Here is a 7518-nt window from a genome sequence, read left to right as displayed (position 1 = left end):
CTTCGTCTGGTGGGTTAGTCAGGATTCCTGTGGCTGCACCGGCCCGTCCTGTCAGGCTTTTGCAGGGGTGGCTCCGCCCAGCGGTCGCTTTCGAGGCCGGTCCGCCCGCCCAGTGGCTCTCCCGGGGCTGGAAACGCGGCTGGGGTGAGAAAGTATTTGTTTTTATATATATATTATATATATATTCGATATTTTCCAGCGAAAAGCGACTCGGGGGAGGCGTGTAACAAAATTCTAAGAACAATAAATTCTCCCCGCGCTTTTGCTTCCCCGCCAAACGCGGTTGTGGCAACCCCGGGCTCGGCCAGAGATTGATTAAAGTAGTTGTGCATGGGCAGGGGTGTGTTTTTTGGGTGGTGGGGGGAGGGCAGGAGGAGGAGCTTTAGATTGAATTCGAGTCAGGGTTTTAAGAAAATCGGAAGAAAACAAAATAATGGTAAAGGCACAAGGGTTCCCCTGGTAAGCACGTGTTACTGTAGTTCCTAAAACTTTCCGGAGATCCTATTCAGCAATGCGGTGGATAATATTAGATTAGATTGTCATGGTTTCAAAATACTGAATGGTCTTGCGAATAAGTACCATTGGCATTCAGAGCAGAATTATGTAGTTTTAAAACTAGAATTTTTTTTAAAAAACCCGACTTTTTGAAACTATGGTGAATGTTTTGCCCGACCCAATTTATCCAAACTGATATTCCAGTAAGAATTCGGTGTTTAAATTCTTTTCCTGTTATGTTAAAAAAAAAAACTCTTACAAGATAGGCAAGTGTAAAGTACAGATGTTACTGAAAGCATTATACAAGTATGCTTATTGTTCCCATACCAGTTGAACAGGTTTAAATTAATCTTTGTACACAACTCAGAATGAAGTGTTTGAATTATGTACTATGCCGTGCATTTAGCAACACTGCTTGTACAAATAGCCAATAATGTGACATATTTTAACTCCACTATTTAATTGCTACAGATGGTGTCACTGGACTTTGACATACAATGTACATACAATAAAATGTACTTTAATTTGGTCAAAATTATGAATGGCCTTTAGAGGTTTTTAAATATTAAAATAAAACACTACAATTACTCATTTTCTGTGTTAGTAAGACTTCAAATAATAATGCTTTTGCCATTGTCAGGGTTACATAATCTTTATGTTAATTATATAGCTGTATAAAAAGGCTTACTACTTTGTATTTCTGATTGTCACTGCTTATTTTATACTGTTACTTAAAATGTATTTTTAAGAATATCCTGCTATTTGACTGCTGAGTCATCCTAGGGCCTCTCCCCACCTGCAGTTAAATACAATCCTGGTAACTTCTGAAGTCATCCTTATTTATGTTGGACTAGCATTAAAGTAATATTTTCCCCCATTCAAAGGTAGTTTCACCATGTACACAACCTGTTAGGGATTCCATGCATTACCTTGAAGAGAAGTCAGGAAATTGGCAGTAAAATTAAGATAGGGATTACAGCAGTAATAAGAAAGCAGATTACATGCCTATCAAATTGTATGCTGACTCAAGTGATTTGTAAATAGCCTTGTAAGTTTAAAAGGCATTACACCTTCCATTAGACCAGAAATGAAGTTGGAAGCTTAAGATGTTGCTTAACTATAGCTTCCAATACCCTAAATCAGTGGTCCCCAACCTTTTTATCGCCGCGGCCCGCTGAGCGCGCGCAGGGGTGGGGGCACGGCCCAGGAGCTTTTGCGCACGGCCCATTGCGCACGGCCCAGGAGCCTTTGCGCTGCAGCATTCATGTCCCCCGGCCGCTGCGCGGCCCGGTGCCAGGTACTCCACGGCCCGGCACCGGTCCGCGGACCGGAGGTTGGGGACCACTGCCCTAAATGATATGTCCAGTGGTAAAGGATGCTGGGAGTTGTAGTTCAAATTAGACGTAGAAAGCCATAGATTACTTATCCATATATCAGAGTTTTAGAAGAGACATTTCTAGTGTTTTGCTTTATCATGCAGGCAAGCCAGATGTTGGTGTTCATCAGTCTGGGAGCTTCTATCTCTTCACTTCCAACATGGCTTACTATAGTTCAGACCTCAATTCATAACAAAAAAAAACATATTCAGTTCCATATACGCTTGCATTCCCATTTTCTCTTTTCTTATTTTTATGCACATGTATTCATGCTAGCTATATTAATACATCAGTTAATGCAAAACTCTCGTGTTTGTTACAATTTGTAATGAAGTGTGAAGTGACACTCCAAACCAGTACTTGAAATGGTTTAAAATGTTTTTTATTTATTTTGAACTTTTATTGTGGAAATTACAATTTATTTTCATTGGGTATTTGGATATTCTGAATTTGAATCTTTATTTTGTGATGTTAGCGTGGGAGAACTATTCTGGGGAAACTTGACTATGAAGGATAGCATGCAATTAAAAATAGATAGGATCATACATTGTGTGTTCAGGCGTTGGCCTAGCACAGTGTATTAACTGGTGTAAATCAGTTCTAATGTCTGGTCATAAGAATACTAGGATTTCCCTTGACCTCCCATTTTTATTAATATTTTTCTTTGCTTTATTTGCTGCTGCTTTCTAATTCTAGTGGGAACCTAAAACAAGAACTATTGCAAATTAATGATGGTATAAACATGTGCAGATAAGACTGAGGAAACCACACTGGAAAAGGAAGTATGTGGTATTTCTGCTTGCTTGATAAAACTAAATACCAAAATTAAAATAAGACTATTCCTGGAATTGGTTTTTAAAAACATGTTATTGGAGCTAAATTCAGAAGGTGATTAATGCTTTTCTAAGGAAGGGCAAAATACCATATTTTTTAAAGAAGTGGTAATGTGACCTCCCTTGAAATGACCACCTCTCTATTCAGCTGTATTAGGCCACTTCTGCCCCAAGTGCTAATTATTACCTATAAACCCCCACCCACCCAATAGATTATAATTAGCAGTATAGTGCCAAGATTGATTATGTCACCTTGATTATGATTTTGTCACATCCGGTCAATCCAGGAAGGATTTGAATACACTTCCACCAAGAAGCGTGGAACCAGAGCATTCCACCAATGCTCTGATTGCCATAGCATAATGAAATATGCTGCCCTCAGTGTTATGGCCCCTCATGTCTGGCATTCAGGAAAACACTTAAAACATTTATTTGAAAATGGAACATTGGTAACTTTGATTCCTAGTTGATGGTGTCTGAGTGAATACATTGACTGAAATATGCTATGTTGAGGGGATGTTTTATTGATGGGGTAGATAAAATGATTTGGGGATAGTTTACATTGACCTGTCCTGTTTACCACCAGAGTTATGTATTTTTCGGTGTATAAGACGCACCTTTTTACCCCCAAAAAGGGAGTGAAAATCTGGTGCGTCTTATACCCCAAATGTAGCCCTGCCCACCCATCGGCCCCCACCCTTCCGCCATTTTTGGGCAGTTTCAGGCGGCAGGGTCTGGGTCAGGGCACAGCCTGAGGAACAACCCTCTTCGGGACGGTCCGGGGAGGGGGAATCTGCCCGGCAGCTTCGGGGAACAAGGCGGGTGCCACGATTTGCAGCTGGTCACCCCTCTGGCTGCCCAGCAGGCAGCTTAGGGCAGGCAATGGCCGCAATGACTTCACTCCCCTGCAATGTAGGAGCTGCCGCCTAAACCCTCTGCACCCAGGAGCCGAGCGAGCCGAACCGAGCTTCTAAAGAAAAACGCCCCCGTTGCACATTCCCAACGGGAAGAAAAGCACTTTCAGGTGGAAGTGCTGCAATCTCCTCCCCGAATCCAAAACGGTTTCCAGTTCCCCGCTGCACATTGCAGGGGAACTGGCCGCCCGCCGCCTGAAACGCGGCTCTGATTATTGCGCCGGGGAATCCGGGCAGCAGTGGCTGGAAAGAAGGGGCGTTTTTCTTTAGGAGCTCTCGTTCTGCTCGCTCCTGGGTGCAGAGGCCTTAGACAGCAGCTCCTACATTGCAGGGGAGTGAAGTCATTGCAGCCATTGCCTGCCCTAAGCTGCCTGCTGGGCAGCCAGAGGGGTGACCAGCCGCAAATCGTGGCACCCGCCTTGTTCCCCGAAGCTGCCAGGCAGATTCCCCCCAGACCGTTCCAAAATGCTGGTAGGCAGAGGTAGAATTCTTGTTTTCTTGATGTCCTCCCCCAAAATTAAGGTGCGTCTTATACTCCGGTGCGTCTTATACGCCGAAAAATAAGGTATCTGTTTGAAAGATATAGACATTATGTGAATACACAAAGAATGCTGTAGGCGTGACTTGAGACCTGTCTCTAAGTACAACTCATTAGATAGTCACTATTCTCATTCATTCTTGGCTCTCACAATGGGTCAGCCATTCTTCCTCTCATCCACTAAATTGTTTTCATTTGGAAAACTTGCACAACTTAACAAAATTCATTTCTGTTTAACTGTGAAGTTTACATAAAAAGGTCACATAGGAAACACTTGTTTCTTAAGAAACTAGTAACTAAAAAAATAAAGGAAATAGTAAGAGAAAGTCAAGTGGGTGCAGTGGTTACTTACTGTACTGTGTGTACTGGCTGAAAACAGTGTGACCATGAATTCTAGCCTGGTGAGATGCTTGTGAGCCAGTCAAGCTCCTTTGGCTCTGGGACAGGGGTCTCCAAACTTGGCAACTTTAAGACTTGTGGACTTCAACTTCCAGAATTCCTCAGCCAGGCATACTGGATTTCAACTCCAATTCTGGGAATTGAACTCCACAAGTCTTAAAGTTGCCAAGTTTGGAGACCGCTGTTCTAGGAAGAAGACAAACTGTTTCCAGAAAAAACTACATAGATTTGTCCAAGTACTATCAAGATTGACTGAAAGGCACTAAATAAATAAACATTACTGAATAAACATTTTTTTTTGTAAATATAAATGTCAAACAATAGATGACAGCAACATTTAAAAGTACTTTCCTAAGACTTAAACATAAACAGGCATTGTACAGCTATAGGATGCCAACTTGGAAGCATTTTACAAATAGTCCTCTTTTAGCAACCACAATTGGGACCAACTCAGTTGTTAAGTGAAGTGTTCACTAAGTGAAACCACAATAGTGCTAAGGATCTTACTTCCTTTCCTTTGCTTTAAAGATTCGTGAAAGTCATAAATGTGAGGATTGGTTGCAAAGTTACTTTTCATCACTGTCATAATTCTGACCAGTCACTAAATGAGGCAATCACTAAATGAGGACTACCTGTAGTATGTTATTCACAGTTTCCTTGCAAATCTAAGAACAAATATAACCAATTTGAATGGTGACTCCAACACAATCAAGTCAGTGCAGAAGAACTGCAATTTAAATATAGTGGCTGAATGATTTAAACATGCTGGCTGGGGAAATCTGGAAATTGAAGTCAATACAATTTAAAGTTGCTAAGTTTGAGAAACTCTGAACTATGTGTAGGAGGAAATTCTGAACTATGAACTATTTTATAGCTATTTAATTATATTAAATACAAATATAATTGATTTATCAGTACATGGCTTTTATTGGCCTGGAAAATGGAAGACGAAAGCAGATTTTTATTTACAGCTCTAGACCAAGGTTTGTCTTTATAGCTTGCTGCAGAAAAGTTCTACCTTGGCAGTGCTCAGATGACCTTGGCTGACCTCAAAAAGCTCAGCAGAATTAAACCTGGTTAATACTTAGGTGGGAGACAATCAGGAAATACCAGAACTATAGGCTTGGGTTCTTATGTTCGGAAAGTGTAAAAACAACAACCTCAACCCAGACAAAATTAGAGTTTTGTAAAGTCAAATTAATAGAATGTTTCCTGTTCAGTTATTGTACATCTAAAGCTTCCTGTTTCTCTTACACTAAAGACAGTTTGATGGAAATTTGGAACGTCTCTGACCATACCCAAGAACTTGGGAAAGTACTTGTACCTCAAGGACCTCAGGTTGTGTACATCTAATTTACAAAATAGAAGTAAAATGAGCACTTCGTTTACTTTCTAAATAGTTTACTAACAAAGCAATAGATAGATATATTTTTGATGGTGCTTAATGAATTCAGTTTAGCAACCCCAATAGATCTATTCAGAGTGTGGCTAGCTTCCAGTCAGGATTTGTCCTTTGTTATAGCTGCTATTGAAACTGAGAGAAATGAGTTGGGTCTCTCATTTGAGCCCAGGAAATTAGGAATGGAAATTAAGGCTTCCACAGCTGGTTCTTGTTCAGATGTGCTCGACTTTATTCTCAAAATCCCATTGCCCATGGGAATTCTAGGAGTCTAGCACCTGGTTGGGAATGGCTGGTTAACACAGCCACTAAGAAATCTGAGAGACTTGCTAGAAACCAGTGTTGTAACTGTTCTTAAAATGCTACTGCTAGTTCTGTAATCCATTTGGATATCAACACTTATTTGTAGTCTATAGCATGGGTGTCAAACTTGCGTGACGTTCCATGATGGTTTTCTCCTTCACGGAGCTGGGGTGGGCGTGGCCTGTGCATGAAGCATCCGGCCCACGGGCCGCCAGTTTGACACTTCTGCTATAGAGAAACTTCATTAATAAATGAATAAATAGCAGCAGAAGTAATAGAAATAAACTAGAGTAAATGGCAGTAGAATAAATAAATGATAGGTAGGTAGGTAGGTAGGTAGGTAGGTAGGTAGGTAGGTAGGTAGGCAGGCAGGCAGGCAGGCAGGCAGGCAGGCAGACAGACAGACAGACAGCTAACTAGCTAGCAACAGGGAAACACAATTGCTACTGAAATAATGATACAGGACATATCCTCATACTTTGCTAAGTGTAGCAAAATAATGCCTCACTAGCTGATTTGGACAGACCCATTTGTGTGCGGTGGCCTTTGTCTCATTCCCAGCCTGTTGTGGAGACAGACTATATTAGATTGGTTCTTAGTTGTTTCATTTTAAAAGCATTTTTAAGCTTATCCTACCTCTGTACTCATTGGTGATGCAATGAATGGTATATTCCCATAGTGACATCTGCCTAGCAGGATAGCTTTAGACCAGTGGTTCACAAGCTTAGTAAAGTGAAGGTGTGTGGAATTCAGCTCCCAGAATTCCCTATCCAACATTTTTCAGTTAGGCTGCTAGAAGCTTCAAGAGCTGCTTCTCTACCCCTCAACCCCAGTTCATCCAGAGAAGGTGAGAGAGTCCAACATGCAATTAACTACACAGAACAAAACTAATCATTGTGTCCTGTCCTTTCTGAGTGATGAAGTTAAGGAGTGATGCTGTCCTTATTGTTTGATGCTGGACAAGTTAAAGCAATTGGTAGATGCCTTAATTTGCCTTCCCACCAAAGGTCATCAGCCAGCAGCAAAAATATGCATTAAAGTGAGCTGGGGAAGAGACAAGTTTTGATAATTGCTCAGAGGGACAGGTTTAATCATGGTGAAACGTCCCTCTGGTTCTGCACAAATATCTTGCAAAGTAAGCTATTACACTTCTCTGTTGATTTAAGGACTGGAGGAAAGCATCTTTGAAGAAAGACACATAGAGGCAAAAGTGATCACATTTAATATTAGCATCTTTTTTATCCTGGAATCAGATTATGTA

The sequence above is a fragment of the Pituophis catenifer genome, unplaced genomic scaffold (genome assembly GCF_029215685.1).
Source record: "Pituophis catenifer annectens isolate HBS135680 unplaced genomic scaffold, rPitCat1.0.hap2 SCAF_3, whole genome shotgun sequence".
NCBI lineage: Eukaryota > Metazoa > Chordata > Lepidosauria > Squamata > Colubridae > Pituophis > Pituophis catenifer.
Note: the sequence above shows the minus strand (reverse complement) of the source record.